Source organism: Mus caroli, unplaced genomic scaffold (genome assembly GCF_978045245.1).
Source record: "Mus caroli unplaced genomic scaffold, Mus_caroli_1 scaffold_13, whole genome shotgun sequence".
Lineage (NCBI taxonomy): Eukaryota > Metazoa > Chordata > Mammalia > Rodentia > Muridae > Mus > Mus caroli.
Genome location: NW_028227268.1, coordinates 68,121,758 through 68,139,287, shown reverse-complemented (window position 1 = coordinate 68,139,287; position 17,530 = coordinate 68,121,758). Strand labels below are relative to the sequence as shown.

The 17,530-nt window shown below is 49.4% G+C and overlaps 1 protein-coding gene across 5 annotated transcripts in view; it reads right to left on the bottom strand.

The window, feature by feature from the left end:
* Tnip1 (TNFAIP3 interacting protein 1) overlaps positions 1-14,472 on the bottom strand; it is a 52,176-nt gene extending 37,704 nt beyond the window's left edge. The window contains exon 1 of one of the 5 annotated variants that reach the window (XM_085830010.1): positions 14,366-14,472. The gene's annotated coding sequence lies outside the window, so the exon portion shown is untranslated. Of the gene's footprint in view, positions 1-7,260; positions 7,386-14,365 lie in introns of those variants that run through there. The other 4 variants (XM_021175682.3, XM_085830007.1, XM_085830008.1 and 1 more) reach the window with 4 other exon arrangements.
* Between the last annotated feature and the right edge of the window lie 3,058 nt (positions 14,473-17,530).

Genomic DNA, 17,530 nt, shown 5'->3' with positions numbered 1-17,530 from the left:
AGCTGAGGGCTGCTGTCTTCTCAAGTCTGTAGGGCAGATCTAGACTCCTATACAATAGGTCGGGCAGAGGGGACAACTTTCACCTTAGGCAGAGCTCATCCATCTTTCCTTTTTTTGGTCTTTGAGACACAGTCTGTTCTCTTATTTGCTATGTAGCGGTACTGGTCGGTTTTGTGTGTCAACTTGACACAGGCTGGAGTTATCACAGAGAAAGGAGCTCCATGAGATCCAGCTGTACATAAGGCATTTTCTCAATTAGTGATCAAGGGGGAAAGGCCCCTTGTGGGTGGGACCATCTTTGGACTGATAGTCTTGGTTCTATAAGAGAGCAGGGTGAGCAAGCCAGGGGAGGCAAGCCAGTAAAGAACATCCCTCCGTAGCCTCTGCATCAGCTCCTGCTTTCTGACCTGCTTGAGTTCCAGTTCTGACATCCTTGGTGATGAACAGCAGTATGGAAGTGTAAGCTGAATAAACCCTTTCCTCCCCACTTGCTTCTTGGTCATGATGTTTGTGCAAGAATAGAAACCCTGACTGAGACAGTAGCCAAGGATGGCTTAAACCCCTGACCCTTTGGTCTCTACCTCACAAGTGCAGGTACTTACAGAGGCCAAAAAGGGGAAGAGAAAATCTAGACTGCCTGTATGTACCCCAGGCCAGGAACAAGCACAAAGCTTGGGTGCTCACACCCAACACGATCCCGGCACCCAGAAAGCCAAGTCCAGAGGGCAAGGCCTAACCCAAGACTAGTCCTCCAGGATCAAAGTGGGGCTTAAATCACAGTATCACTTCACAGTCCCAAAGCTCCTGTCACCAGCAGGCCTCAAAGGGTTGATTGGCAGTCTATCTACCACACCCACTGTCCTTCATACCCACATTCCTCCTCTCAGCTAAAGCCCAGAACTGACACTAGGCATCACTGAGCCAGGGTGGCCTTGACCATCAGCTGAGAGGCCAACGTCAGGACAAGAGGAAGGACAAGAGGGTAGCCTATCTCTCAGAGCCCAAATGCCACAACTAACTTCCTCCCTCTTTTTCTTTTTCTTTTACTTTTTCTTTCTTTCTCTTTGGTTTTTCAAGACAGTTTCTCTGTATAGCCCTGGCTGTCCTGGAACTCACTCTGTAGACCAGGCTGGCTTCAAACTCAGAAATCTGCCTGCCCCTGCCTCCCAAGAGCTGGGATTAAGGGTGTGCCACAGTATTTTATGCAACCCTGTAACTCCCCTCTCAGGGGAAGATGCTAGGTTTTGAGAACTCTCCTTATACCAAATATGGTGGGAAGAGAATTTTACAGAGTCAAGCCTGACTCTGTGAACCAAACAGGAGCCAAAGAGCTGTCTGTGAACCTTACTGTGAAACCCAAGCTGGAGCCACAGTGGCTACAAAGGGGCTAGAAAGAGTAAGGCTAAGTCAGGAAGATTCTCAGATGCTCATCTCAAAGGGCAGCGAATGATCCCCCAAAGCGGGGAATGAGTCGATACACTGTGGAGATGTCTCAGGGAATAAAGCAGGTACAGACGTGGATGACGCTTTCATATGCAAGTCATGTTAGAACTGGACAGTGTGACATCTCAGAACACACTGACAGCATCCAAAACAAAGTTACACACTGGTCAGGAATGCTCACATTCACATTAAAGTTGGAGAAATACAAGAGAACACTGGGGAAATAGCTCAGTCAGTAAAGAGCTTACCACACGAGCACAAAAGCCTACGTTTGAGCCCCGGAACACACATTTAGAGATGGCGGGGCAGGGGTCGGGGGAGTAATGAGGTGGCTGAAGGGGGTGCTTGTTCCCTAAACTGACAACTGGAGTTTGACATCAGGACCCCATATGATAGGAGAGAACCCATTCCTTTATAAGTTGTCCCCTGACCTTCACACAGATACACAATAAATGTAATAATAAATTTAAAAAGCCAGAAGCCAAACATAGTGGCTCACACCTGCAGTTCCAGCATGAATGCAAGGCCAGCCTGGGGACACTCTATAATCCAAGAGCTGAGGCGGTGGACGCAGGGAAATTCCCAGAACTGACTAACCAGCCAGTGTAGCCTAACTGGTGAGTCCTAGGCCAGGAAGAGAGAGCCTGTCTCAAAAAACAGTGACTGGCAGTGAGCCAAGGCTAGCCAGGTGAAGTTCAGGGCAGAGGGAACTACAGGCCCTTGAATCAGGGCCTCCTCCATCCTACAAGAATAATCTCAGGGTCCAGTGACTGGGCCCCAGAGCCAGCACTCCCTCATCCCCACTTGCCTGCCAAGGCTGAGGTCTTGTTGTGTCCACCCTTGTGCTTAGCAGACAAAGTGCCCCAGGGCTCAGGGAATAGCCTGGAGACAAGGTTAGTGAGGGAACGGTAGCCAGCCCTTCAGGGACAGCCATCAGAAAGAACACAGACAGTCCTCAGCAGTCACCCTTTCCAGTCTCCGGTGTGATCATTCTGTGGAGGTCACGGGAAGAACACAGAGAACTAATTTCCTCCAACAGCCTGGTGGCTGCCTAGGTCTGTCTATAGCTGGAGACATGACACCCCTCCTGGGTTCAAGGTAGACAGGGAGCAGAGGGGGCAAGCCAGAGCTATCAACAGAGGGCACAGAAAGGCCTGGCCCAGCTGGAGTCAATGGAGACCACCCAATGAATGGACAAGTGGGGGGGGGGGGGTTTCCAATGGCTGGGTTTTACCATTTGAAGAATTCATTTAGTTTGGATTTTTGAGACAGGGGCTGGCCCTAAACTCAAAACATTAGCAAAGAGCGATCATGAACTTCTGGCTCCCGTCACCACCTTCTTAGTGCTGGGATCATAGGTGTTCCCCAACACACCTGACTTATGTGATACTGGGACTAGAACCCAAGTTCACTCATGGTAGGTAAGCACTCCACTAACTGAGCCATACCCTACACCCAACATCTGGGACAGAGCAAAGGACCAACGCAGAGAGGGCTTGGCACAGAACACAGGTCAGGAAAGGGTTTGAGGTGAGTTATCCAGAGGCCTGGGAAGTGGGGTCACTTGCCGCCTGGGACTAAGACTCTAACAGCCTCAGCCAGTATGCAGACAGATCTCCCACAATGCTGAGGGGTGACACTGCCATCCCTTGGAGCTGTGTGCAGAACCTACCTGGTCCGCACTAGTAGCTGTCAGTCACAGGGGTATAGAAGACAGTTCTAGCCTCACGGTTAGCACTGAAACCCACCAGCTCGGCTGCAGCCCAGCCATCTGAGTGTCCAGACATTCCCATGCCTGGGATCTTTGGGGGGTCTTGCCCAGCCCAGTTAACAGCTCCCCAACTAAGCACAACCTTACACACTATCTGCTGTGTCCATCCAGCCCCCTAAAAGGCCTAGGTCTTACTCTGTACCTTCCATCTCTCCAGGGCCCACATCACTTACTTCTGGAAATCCCTCGTAATCAATCAGGTGCTCCTGAATGACCTTATACCCAAGCCACATCCACGGTGGCTAGCCTGTCCCCTGGCTCCTGATAACTGTCAGGAAGAGCTCCCAGCCAAGAGGAGCCCTGGAAGGCAAAAACAAGCTCTCACATACAGATACAGCCTGACCACCACCCAGCTGAAGGCAGCTGAAACACTTCCTCCTGCGATCCATCCTAGAACTCACGATTGGAGATCAGGCGGGCCTTGAAGTCAGAGAGATCTGCCTTCCTCTGTCTCCTGAGTGCAGGGAGTAAGTGCCTGCATCACCATACTTGGCTCACAAATAAATCTACTTTAGATCATGATAAATGAATGAACAAAGTAGTAGCATGACAGAAAGTGAGAGGGGTGTGTTTTTGCATAGGAAGAGCAGGGAAGGCCCCCTCTCAGGAGGTGACATTTGAGCTGAGACTTGACAGATAAGGGAAAAGCAGCCATGGGAAGGGCTAGAAACCAGTCAGGGCATTTGGGATGGCAGGCATAAGGGCTCAGCGTGAGAACAGGCTGAGAACACACACGGCTGGGAAAAAGCAGGTAGCAGGGCCTGCCAAATCACAGTGGGCACAGAAGGGAGCCAGCACCCAGGGGACGGGGGCACACAAATAACCCTTCAGAGCACCACCATACTCAAACCAGGTCCGTCTGACCCAGCCGGGACATCCGGGCCAGAGACACAGCACTGGGGGTGAAGGAATGAGTCAGACCCATGGCTTCCTGGGGCCCCAAGGGAGCTGCTACGGGCATCCAGGGACAGGCACCCACACCCGTAGGTCACCCACGTGGAGGGGACAACATGACCAGATAAATAAAAATACTGAATGCTCCCATCTGTTGCTCCCAGAGGGTCAAGATTAAATGTGTCCACAGAGGACTAACACCTAACTATTTTCCCAGGACACAGTCATGACTAAGCCAGCAGCAGAACATGGCCCTTGGAACTAGGGGTGTACTTTACTTGGTACAGGGCTTGCCTAGCATAAATGAAGCTCTGGGTTCAACCCCCCAGTACCCTATAAACCAGGCATAGTGGTGCATGCCTCTAATGCCAGCACTCAAACTGATGCAGGAGGATCAGAAGTTTTGAAGGCCAGCCTGGGCTATAAAGAACCCTATTACAAAATAAAACAAAATAACAATTTAGAACTGGCCAGATAGCTCAGAGAGTAGAGGTGTTTGTCACAACAACCTGAGTTCAAGTCCAGAAACTGGTATGATAGAAGGAAAAAGACAACTAGTGAGAGTGGTCCTCTGACTTCCACTCGGGCACGGACACCCTGGCACACGCTCACCTCCAAGTACAAATGAATACATGTAAAACTGAAATCGGACAGAGGGTCCAGCTAAAATATGAGACACTATCAGGTCAGAAAGAATAAAGGACACCAGGCATGGTGGAACACCCCTGTAGTGCCAGTAGGCACAGACAGCTGCAGGGTTAAGGTCAGCCTGGACTAAGAAACTCAGTCTCAAAAAAAAAAAAAAAACAACCCGCAAAAGAGTAATTTCTGAATGTAAAAACTACACATTTAAAAAACTTTTCAGGCTAGGCAGTGGTGGCACACACCTTTAATCCCAGCACTTGGAAGGGAGACAGAGGCAGGCGGATTTCTGAGTTCCAGGCCAGCCTGGTCTACATAGTGAGTTTCAGGACAGCCAGGGCTACACAGAGAAACCCTGTCTCAAAAAACCAAAAACAAACAAACAAACAAAATTTATGGTTAGGAGTCACCACAACATGAAGAGCAGTTTTAAAGGTCAGAATCCATAACTTCTCACCGTAAGGTTCCTAGAATTATCACTATGCGTGAGTTTTACAGGCCGTTTACTAGATAAAAAGGAACGCTGAGCCTGCTTAGCTAGTGTGAATATTCCACTCTCCCAACACAATGTCCTCCCTCAAGGACCAAAAAACAATTCTGTGAGTCCTCCTCCGACGGTCCACTCACAAGTGTGAATTCCCCTCTACCACACCCCTCATTGTTGGCACCGTGAGTAAGAGCTGATCAAATCCCACTCTGACTGACTGTGAAATCAAAATGATGCATCGGGAATCCACATGGTTCCCACACTGCCATTCAGCAAGGGCGTGGGGACGGCTGCTGCAGAGACTTTTGCTTCATCCACGAAAGTCCCTCCCTCCCCTTTACCAAAACAGTTCCTCAGAGACAGCACCAAATTCCCACCCACTGCCGGGTACAAGATGAATACAGGCACAGCACAATCCACTTCCACACACGTGATCTCACACAGACATAGAACCGTCCCACGGTGCACGGCTGTTAAACACAGCCCAAAGTAGAAAAAAGAACCACTCCTAAATTATTCCCAGAAACTCACTGTATCTACCCATCACCCGTGTGCACTAATGCCCCTTGCAAAACAAGCTTAGTGGGGATGGAACAGGGGGCTTTGCAGCCAACTACCAGGTTGGAATCCTGACTTTGCAATTCACTAGTTATGTGATTCCAATCTGCAAGTTGCTTGGTGTTGCTTTAAATGTTATCAAAAACTCTATTAGTTCTTAATTTGACCCGACCAGCCCCCAATAATTAAGACTGAATAATTTAAGATTAAACAGATGTATCCAATCAGCTTCAGCACAATTATTGGTCGAATTAGCCCCTGATCTATTTGTCTAAAGCTAGACAGGCTAATTCCCAGCTGCACTCCTCAAGTACTTGTTGTTTTGAGTCTCAGCTTATTTCTGCTCCATCAGTCTGTCCTTCAGGGGCATTTTACTTGACACATGCTCCCGGTCCATCATGTCTAATGGAGACCTCCTGCTTTCTCTTTTCCTCCTCTTCTCGTCTAGGTCCCTACCTGCGACCCCTGAAGGTGCGCCTACCTCTCTTTGAACCAGTAATTATCTGTTGCCACTTTTATTCAACCAATAGCTTTAAATTGGAGAGCAAGGTTAACACAAGTCTGGGAAATAACCAGATCTTGGGGTTCAGATTTTAGCATTTGTATACACAGCACCAGACCAATCCCCAATACCTGGGTTTCCTCACTTGAGAGGTGAAAATATAAAGTAACATTCATGGAGAAAGGCTGGCCAGATGGCCAGTAAAGACGCTGGCCACTGAGCCCGAGGACCTGAGTTCGATTCCGTGAACCCACAGGTGGAAGCAACCAGGCAAGCTGTCGGCAACCTTATTACTTGCAAACAATAAACAAATATAATTTGAAAAAAAAAAAAAAGTAAGCCGGGCGTGGTGGCGCACGCCTTTAATCCCAGCACTCGGGAGGCAGAGGCAGGCGGATTTCTGAGTTCGAGGCCAGCCTGGTCTACAAAGTTAGTTCCAGGACAGCCAGGGCTATACAGAAAAACCCTGTCTTGAAAAACAAACAAACAAACAAACAAACAAAAAGTAACGGTCATGCTTAGAATGAATGTCACAGATGGATTAGATCAGCATTTGGCTACACGCTCTTTACCCTCGCACTCGGGATGCTAAAGCAGTAGGGTCTCTGTGAGTTCGAGATCAACCTGCTCTATATAGCGAAGCAGTGTTCCACAGAGAAACCTTGTCTCAAAACAAGACTATTTGGAAATCGACCAATAAGCGTGGGCTTGGTGATGATTTTCGTCATTTCGACGTCTGCACACCGCTACCCAAAACTTTGCTCATTGAAGTCAGCAAGCCCGTCCCTAGCTAGCGCCGCAGGAGGTGCGCATGCGCGCCTGTCTGGCTCCTCCGGCCGGGAGTCCCCCAAGCCTGGCGATGGCGACAACTCACTGTGCCGCGACTCCAGCTACTAGGCCACGCGCCCCGCGCAGGCCCCGGTCTCCTCCCGTCCGCCCATCCCCCGCAGCGGCTCCGCTCACCCTAGGACGAGAGCTTCGGGGCCAGGGCCAGACTCGCGGAATCTAAGCTCCGGTCGGTACCAGGAAATGCCAGGGCCACGCCACGCCCCTGGGAAAGTCCCCGGAGACCGATGTACCATCTGTCCAATAGCGCTGCGCGCTGGGCGCCGGGGCGGGGTCTGCGAGGTAAACAGCCGCAGTGGCTCCTCTGGGTGGAGCGACTGAGGGCTCAAACCTAGGGGGCCTCCGGGCAAGGTGAGGACCTCCCAGCGAGACAGCACTGAGCGTCCGCAGCGAAGCAAGAGCCGGCTCTGTTTTAGTTCCCAGCTGCAGGACCTGCTGTCCCACCCCCACACCCAGCCACCCCATCCCACCAGAAAGATTCATACACACACACACACACACGTACACACACACACGTCTTGCACACATGCGTGTGTGTGTGTGTGTGTGTGTGTGTGTGTGTGTGAGAGAGAGAGAGAGAGAGAGAGAGAGAGAGAGAGAGAGATTGACCCTGGCTCACGAAGTATAGTGGAAAGCATTTAAGAAATCCACCTAGCCGGGCGTGGTGGTGCACGCCTTTAATCCCAGCACTTGGGAGGCAGAGGCAGGCAGATTTCTGAATTCAAGGCCAGCCTGGTCTACAGAGTGAGTTCCAGGACAGCCACGGCTATACAGAGAAACCCTGTCTCGGAAAAAAAAAAAAAAAAAAAAAAAAAAAAAAAAGAAAGAAAGAAAGAAAGAAAGAAATCCACCTAACATTGACCTCTGGGTAAGAAAGAAATCCACCTAACATTGACCTCTGGGTTCCACAAACGTGAACACACATGATTTTGAAAGTTGGAAAGCCTTGACCTTGGAATAAAGGCCAGCTCTTTAAACAGGGAGGACAGTACGTTTTTAGGAGGAAGACTGAAACTTTTCCTGTCAGTGAAATTGTTGAAAACGCTGACAGGTCTTCCATTTTAAGGACTGGCAATGAGGATCTAGGGTACTATTTCATACATGCCCTCATTTTACATAGAGAGACTATCAACTGGGATGTGAATAGGGACCTACGTAAGTATATGTCTTCCCCAGGGACCCTCTGTTCAGTGCCACCTGTGTCCCAGTTACCTCGAAGGAGCTGGCAGATTTTCAAAACAACATTCTAGATCACATTATGGAAAGACGTGTGCATATACCTTAACCCTGATTGGAGGAAGACCAGGCACAGCAAGAGAGGCTGAACAATCACCCTCACGGCAGGCTGCAGGAGGAAGTGGGTCCTTGGTCCCTCCCCTCAACTCGCCAAAGTTCTGTGTCTCTCAGTCTCTCTTCCCCACACTTCCCAATTCACCTCTTCCTGGAATTTTCACTTCCTAATCTTCTTCCAGCTCTTCGCTTAATCCACTACCCAGCACTGAGATTTCCTTTAAAAAAAAAAGTCTCCAATATTTTCCATTCTGATTACATACTGTTTTATAAGATATTTGACCTCAGAAAGTTGGGCATCTCATTCTCCCAAATGCCCTTGATTTCTCTGTAGCCTTTAACCCTGGCACTCAGGAGGCAGAGGCAAGAGGACCACACCACCACATTAAAACATTACCTAGGGCCCAGTGAGATGAGGCAGAGTTAGGTAAAGGTGCTTGGTGATCAACCTGAGGACCTGAGTTCAATCCCTGGGACCCACAAGAAAGGAGGAGAAAATTGATTGCTACAAGTGGATGATTCTCTTGAGGTGGGTGGGTGAGGGGCCTCACCATGTAGCCCAAACTGGTCTAGACCTCCATCCTCCTGCCTGAGCTTCAAGTGAGGACATCTCACTTGATGATAAGTTGTTGTTGTTTTGGTTTTTTTTTTTTCAAGACAGGGTTTTTCTGTGTATCCCTGGCTGTCCTGGAACTCTCTTTGTAGACCAGGCTGGCATCACATCCAGAACTTTCTTATCAGTTCCAGTCATGCATTCATCCATTCGAGGTCATTACCCTTCTTGCCCCTGTAAGACTTGGTTTCACTCCAGAACACTGTGCCATCTGAGATGGCGGAAACCTAAGCATTGCTCAAGGCCACACACATTGACACAACCAAAACCAGAACACAGGTCCTTGGTTCCCGGTCCTGTCTACCTTTTATCAGAAGTCAGGATTGCTCTCTCTCGATTGCTCTCTCTCTCTCGATTGCTCTCTCTCTCTCTCTCTCTCTCTCTCTCTCTCTCTCTCTCTCTCTCTCTCTCTCTCTCTCTCCCTCTCCTTCCCTGGCCTCAAACTTTCTATTTAGGTTGACTTTGAACTCTTAACTTTCCTGCCCCTACCTCCCATGTGCTGGGATTACAGACATGCGCCACCACTGCCCCGTTTCTGTAACACAGGAGAGTGAAGGCAGGGCTTCCAGCTTGCATGCTAAGGGAACTCAATCAAGTTTTACCTCCGCATCTTTCTCAGTTACAGAAGCTCTGAAAAAAAAAAATGAGGATAAGTATAACTCCCCCGGGGCCGGGCGTGGTGGCGCACGCCTTTAATCCCAGCACTCGGGAGGCAGAGGCAGGCGGATTTCTGAGTTCGAGGTCAGCCTGGTCTACAAAGTGAGTGCCAGGACAGCCAGGGCTATACAGAGAAACCCTGTCTCAAAAAAAAAAAAAAAAAACAAAAACAAACAAACAACAAAAAAAAGTATAACTCCCCCTCAAGTGTTTGTGAAGACGAATATGATATAGACAGATCCTCAGAACACAGTAGGCATCTGAAAAATGCCAGATGTGGGTTACATGAATCGCTAGACCTCACTGCTAAACCCAGCAACGTTGCCTTCTCTGATTCCATCCCCTAGATTTGGGACATGGATCTGGTGAGAGGCAGGTGGCCCTAGCCTGCCATCCTCTGTCACCCTGTAGCCTGGAAGGGAGTTTCCAAGTTGGGAGCCTGGGTGACTCAAGTAGGTGGCAACCACTTACTCCTCTAGAGTGTCAACAAGCACCCTTAAAAAGGCCCCACCCGGGAGGAGAGCCACATTGCCTGGGTTTTGTTTTGCTTTGTGTTGAAGCAGACAGCCTCCCATTCTTTCTGCCACTCCCTCCTCTACCACCTCTACTAGGGAGGCTCCAGAGGAGCCAAGGGCACACTTCTAAAAACATACCTTGAAAAGACAGTGCCTAATCACGTGGCAGAAGGAGGAAGTGGAGGCTGTGCTATTAAAGCATTTAAAAGATAACATGAAGGGGCGGAGAAAGGACTGGAGTGGAAGAACCCTTGCTGCAGAAGAGTGAGGGCCTGGTGTGAATACAGCAGCACTCATAAAAAGCCAGGTGTAACTGTGTGTATGTTGTTGGGGTGGGGAGGGTGGAGGCAGGAGGATTGCTGTGGCTTAACTGGCCTAGCTCCAGGTTCAGTAAGAGACCCTGTTTCAAAGGAAGAAGGCAGACCATGATAAATCAGGGTACATGATGTCCTCTTTTGGACTCTAGGCACGTGTGTATCCACCCACACATATGGGCATACAATCAGAACAATACACACAAAGAGAGAGGGAGAGGGAGAACGTGGAGTGTGTGCTAGGCCTGCACTTGTACACAATTCATCTCCCATCCAGTCTGTGAAGATCGGGTAGATGGATGTTCTCAGAAGTTCATATAGAGCCAGGTCAGGCTCTTATGCATCGAATCACCACATCTCACCAGCTAACAGGACACAGAACTCAGAATGCCAGTCTCAAAATGGTCTTCAGAAATTATCAAACCCCCAGTCTTATTCAAAATAAATAATGAAACTTGCTATTGAAATATGAGCAAGAGGGAAGAAAGATGACTTCTGTTTGTGGATGGAGCTGCTCTTAGGGCCAGTGCAAGTCTAGTTATTTTCTGGCAGGTATGACCCTGAATTTTAGGTTAATACTGATGCCAGTGCCTGGGCTCCCATGCATCTCTCTTTTGATACACACCCCAACTGATGAAAAGCACAGCTGTTTGCCTCTGTGTGTGTGTGTGTACTCGAGTATGCATATGTATGTGGGGCAGCACACAGGTGTGTGTGGGCCAGAGGTCAACCTGAGTGTCATTACTCAGTAGCCTTGTATTTTGAGACAAGGTTTCTTGCTAGGACCTTTGGCTCACCAATTAGACTAGGCTGGTGCCAGCAAGCCCTGGGGATTCACTCATCTCTATCTCCACTCCCCCTAATCCTCCACCCATGTGCTGGGACTAAAGTGTGGATCACTGCAATTGGCTTTTTCTTATGTGGGCTCTGGAGGTCAAACTCAAGTCCTCCACTTTACTGACTGAGCTATTCTGTCACCCCTTCTTTACTTTTTTGAGCCAGGGTTTCATGTAGCCCAGGTTGGCCTCAAAGTCACTGAGGAAGACATTCAACTTCTGGTTTTCATGACTCCCTGTCCTGAGTTCTGGGATGTAGCCCCACATCTCCTTTCAACTCTCCTGGGGACTTAGCTTCGTGTGTGATAAGCTACCCTCTGCCTACTGAGCTAAGGTTCATTCCCAGGCTGGAAATAGAATTTTGAATCAAAGAAGTATGAGCCTTATTGTCTTAGAATGGAAGATAAGGAGCCTGGGCTGGGGGAGAGAGGACCTGAGAGGTGGGGGTGGGAGCACTTAGCAATCCTGGATCTCTTCCTGGACTCTCAGCCTGAGGCAACCTCGGAACACAAAACCCTGTGTGGATCTAGGTACTTTCTGCTCTTGGGTGTGTGATTATCAGAAAGAGAGATTTGGGTGATGGTTAACAGAGATAAGGAATGTCAAACATGTGACCCTGACTGAAATGGGATTTGAGTGCTGGTGATGATTACAGAGGGTGCTGGCCCACCCTACTCAAGACCCGGATTCGATCTCTAGTACCTCAGAGAACAGCCTGTGATGGCACACATTTGTAATCCCCACAGTCAATGGGTGGAGGCTAGAGGATCAGAAACTCAAGGTCAGGCTCAGTTCCATAGGGAATTTGGGGCTAGCCTGGAATACATGAGACCCATCCAGAAGAAAGAAGAAAGAAAAGGAAAAGATGGCAGTTCAGCTGGATGACTGTCCCAATCTTCAGTTCTACAGAGGCAGAAGTAGCAGGACCAAGAATCCAGAGCCAGCCTGGACTACATGAGACTCTGTCTCAAAACAACCCCTCCTCATCAAATCATACACAAATAACAACAACAACAAAAATGGCACTAAATGAACTGAGTCTGTAGTTTCAGCTCCCCTCAGCCTAAAAAGGCATTTTTAATTCTACCTACCTTCCTAGGCTATGAAGGCCACAGTTTTTTTTTTTTTTTCTGTGTTCATACATCATCTTTTACATTTATTTTTATTTATTTATTTATTTATTACAAGTGTGTATCATGTGTGTATGTCTCCCTAGCACATGTCACAGCACATGTAATGGAGCTCAGAAGACCGTATGTAGGAATCCTGTATCTCTTACTACTTGAGTCCCAGGGGTTAAACTCGGTTGTCAGACTTAGCAACAAGCTCCTTAACCCCCTGAGCCATCTCTTCATCCCCCAGTCATCTTCTCAAGAGGAAGGAAAGCCTTTGCATTCACAACTTGCCCTCTTCCCAGGACACCTCCCACCTCCTGAAGTCTGGACTTTGATTCTGGCCCTGACACTCACTCCTGGTCTGTAACCTATCTTCTAAGCAAGGCTATGGGGACAACAGCAGGGCCAGTTTGTGGCACACACAGAGAGAAATGAGCCTCGTGTTAAGAAGCATGGTCACTGTGGTCTGGGGCAGAAGGGAGTGTGGATCTTCCTCTCTCAGGGGATCTCAGGCCTACTGCTGGGGTTCACTTTGCCTGGATCTCACTGAGAGCTGTCTGAGGAGGTGGCCTCTGGCCACAGCTGCTGGCTTCTTCGCCAGCCTTATCCTCCTCTTTCTCCTCCCCGGCTCTTTCTCCTGTGTCCCTAACCTGCTTGTTATTCTCTGGTTTCTAGGACAATGACACCAGGGAAATTCCCAGCTCCTCATACACTGGTCCTGCCAGGCCCCTCCCACGGTCTCGAGGAGTCCTGGGTCTCTCCTCTGGCTTCTCTCCCTCTGGCCCGCCTGACTCCAGGTCAGAGTATCAAGCTGGCTCCAAACTGGGATCCTAGCTTGCTCCTCATCATCTTCCTGGAAGTGGGAAGAGATTAGTCCCTATGGGAGGCAGACCCATAGGACCAGAACATTTCCCAATCCTGGGAAGCCCTACCAGGCCCCAAGAGCATTTCTCTCTCAATCTACCCCATACCTTCTCATGTCTTCTAGAATCTTGCCACATTCCTCCCTCATTCTGCAGTCCAGAGGTCACTGTCAAAAGTCAGATCCAGCCTCTGGCCCTTACCTCCCCCAGCCAGGGACTTCCCTAGGCTGGCCCTCTGACCAGCTTCGGAAAAACTGGACTGCTTATGATTAAAAAAGAAGTCCCCACCATCTGCCAGCCCTTGGCCCCACTCCCAGGGCCTCAAGTTCTCGGTGAAAGGTTCACCCTCAGAAGGAGCCAGTGGGCCTCAGAGCAAAGAAGTATGGAGACAGGGGAGGGGCTCCTTCATTCCAGTGCTGAGGAGGGGCTCAACAGCTATTGTGTCCCCCAGGGAGCAAGATGGGTTTCCACCTACGTTCCTTGTTTGGGTTTAGAATTCCAAACTGCCCAGCTCATCCCACACCATCCCCCTCAAAATTCACATTCACACAGAGACAGACAGACACCCAGACCATCCACAAACATAAACACTCCCATGGACCGATATATGTACCTGCTCCTGGGAGCCTGACACAAATGCAAACATGTCCTCTCACACACAGAAAATATGGGAACAAGAAAGAGAAAAGTCTCCCTCATCCTTCAGAGAGAGGGATAGTACAGAAAAAGAGAAAGTCTCTCTTTTCTTTCCTTTGAAAAAGTTGCAGACATTCGGAGAGAAGATTGGTCAGAACAAGTACGAGGGAGAGAGACAGAGGTCAGAGGGCAAAGGAGGCTCAGAAAAGAACAAAGGCATAGAATTCAAGGCCCTAGGTGGGCCCACCAAGCTAGGTTGGTGAGCAAAAGACCCCAGCTGGCAGAGAAGAGGAGGCCAAGCAGTTACTGACACACAGCTGGGAAGGTCTGGTGGCCTTGGCATTACCGTGTGATGCTCCTGGAATCTACCTTGTCACACCTACCTTCAGCCCAGGTCACTCATCCGAGAATGCACGAGATGATCTGAAGATGTGCCCAGTGAGTGCGGCCATGCCTCCCTGTGTCCCTGTGAAGGCTGCTGGGCTTTCTGAGCTTCTGCAGGAAGGAGGGCTGGGCGGAGCTGACTCTGAGGCAGGAGGGGAATTCCCCCATGATGGAGAAGCCAGCCACCAGGCAGCCCCACAAGGCTGAGCTGAGGCCCCATCTCGCCCTCTGGCAGAGCAGAGGGCCCTTTGCCAGCCTCCACCTGTTGCTCCCCAGGCTGCCTGTCACTTGTGGTAGATTCCAGGAAGGGGAGGGGGCTCTGGAGAAGAGCTGAGAGCCTGCTGGCTCCTGAGCTGGGCTGGGAATCAAGCAAAGGCAGATACAAGGGCACAGGCCACCTGGGCTGCCCTGCTGGGATAGCCTGGAGATATATGTTTCCTCTTTTGTCCAAAGTAGGGGATTCCAATGTGCGTGGCCTTGGGGAAAATCTCCAGGCATCCTGCTCACATCCTCCTGCCTTGTTCCTGCCTCATCTGCTCCCAAGCATCCTCTCCAGAGGAGGAAAAGTTTCTCATTCTTCCCCAGATGCTGAGTCTTGCTGAGTCTCACTTGGATGTCCAGCCACACTTGGAAACCCTTGGCCCATTCTGAACCTGCCAGCTGCAGTCTGAACACGACACTTCCTCCTGAGCCTTGTGTGATGGTTATTCTCTATGATCAACTTCACTGGATTTAGAAGTCTCGAGGAGATACACCTGGGGTGTGCCAGTAAGGCCTTTTCCAGAGAGGTTTTCCAAAAGAGGGAGACCCACCTTGAATGTGGACAGCACTGTCCAGACTGAATGAAAAGTGGGGGATCAGGAGAGGGTTGTTCAAGCACTGTTTTCTGCTTTCTCTGCTCTTCCTGATCCACTAGATGTGAGCAAGCTGCCGAATGCACTTGCCACTACAACTTGGAGCCACTCCCACACTGCCAGGCCTTCCTACCAGAGTGGACTGTGTCACCTCAAACTGGGAGCCAACATAAACCCCTCCTCTAAGATGCTGTTTGTCAGTCTTTTGTCACAACAATGACTGCTCACACATGCACGTGTCACCCACCCCCATCTCACTCACTGTCACACCCACTGCAAAGTGGGAAACTGAGTCTTGCTCTGTCTGCTTTCTGCAACTGTACCAGAAGCCAAAAGATGCTTTGCAGACATCCCTTGTAAACCACTGACTACATACATAAAGTTACCCACTGCCATTCACTACCTGCCTCAAAAATGTCTGAGGAGATAGGAAGAGGCCACCTGGGTAAGAGAGGCTTTCTTGATTATCCCTAGTTCAGGACTGTCCTATCCAATTGAGTGACCATTATCCACATATGGTGGATCAAATGTAAATTAACTAAACTTAAATAAAAGCAATAATTGAGGAGATGAGGAAATAGCTCAGTGGGTAAAGTGCTCACTGATTTTGAGCCCCAGCACCCAAATTTAAAAGTCTGGTGTAGTACACACACAGCCCAGTGCTGGGGAGGCAGAGACAGGATGTCTGGGATCTGTGGGTCAGCCAGTCTAGCTAAACTGATGAGCCTGAGGCAGTGAGAGAACCTGTCATAAAACACAAGATGGTTGTCACCTAAGGAGTAACACCTGAGGTTCACTGCTGGGCTCCACATACATGTACACACATAGGCTCATGTCCTACACACACACACACACACACACACACACACACACACATGTACACATATATGCTCATGTCCTACACACACACACACACACACACACACACACACTAATTCAGTTCCTTAATAGTATTAGGCACCTTTCATTGTGATGTATAGCCAGGATGACAGCTGCCCTTGAAGAGTAGTCAGTGCCATGAGGAAGAGGGTATGGTGTAGAAAAGAGTACTAGACTGGGAGTCAGGAACCCCTAACTAAATTCACTTAGAAGTCATTTCTCCTGTCTGGTCTTCAGTTTCTGACTACCACATGGGCCTACAAGTCTGTCCATCCCCTGCACCATTGCAGATGGTATTATTGGACGGTACCTACAAGTCTGTCCATCCCCTGCATCATTACAGAGGGTGCTGTTGGATGGCACTGTTCTGGAGACTGTGGCATATGATCAGATAGTTACAGTAAACACTGGAAAAGATGTGTTTTGTCAGAAAAAAATATTGCAGGGAGCTGTAGGTACCAGGGCAGATGTCTAGTTGGGATTTGGGAGCCTGGGCAGCCTTCCTGCAGGAAGTGACTTCTCAGCTGAGACCTGAAAGAAATCAAGGAAGAACACAAAACAGGGTGTTCACCACAAAGGGAATAGACTCTGTACTGAGAAGTGTCTGCACAAAATACTGGCAACCACTCGTCCCAAGTGTGACATGGAGTTTGAAGAAGGGAGAACTGAAGATATAGGCACAGAGCTTGCACACAGCCCATGGCCAAGGCCAGGCACAGGGAAGGTGAGCTGGGACAGAGTTTGCTGAATTCTCTTCTTAGTGGCTTCTGTGCGCTTGAGGTTGGGATTGCCCAGGGAAGGATGGGAGAGCCTCTGACTATTGCATCACTTCACTTCCATTGCAGCAGGAAGTGAAGGCCAGACAGAGGAAGTGACTTCTCCCTGAGTAACTTGGGGCCTTCCAGACTCTTAGTCCAGTGCTCAATCCCACATCATACTCTCTTCCTCAAGGCACTGGGCACTGTCAAGAACAGGGCTGGGTGGTGCGAATCTGTAAACCCAGCACGGGGGAGGCTGAGGCAGAAGTGAGTTTGAGATCAGTCTGGCTACCTAGTGAGATCCTATCTCAAAAAATAAACAAGGGGGCTGGAGAGATGGCTCAGCAGTTAAGAGTACAGCCTGCTCTTCCAGAGGTCCTGAGTTCAAATCCCACCAACCACATGGTGTCTCACAACCATCTGTAATGAGATCTCTTATGATGCCCTCTTCTGGTGTGTCTGAAGACAACTACAGTGTACTTATTTATAGTAATAAATAAATCTTTAAAAAATAAATAAACAAAGGGATGAGAGAAGGCTCAGCGGTTAGAGCATCCATTGCTCTTGTAGAAGACAAGAGCTTAGTTCCCATCTTCCTTGTTAGGGGAAGCTTACAATTGTGTGTAACTCCAGACCTAGACGGATTCGACAGCTCTGGCCTCCAAAGACATGT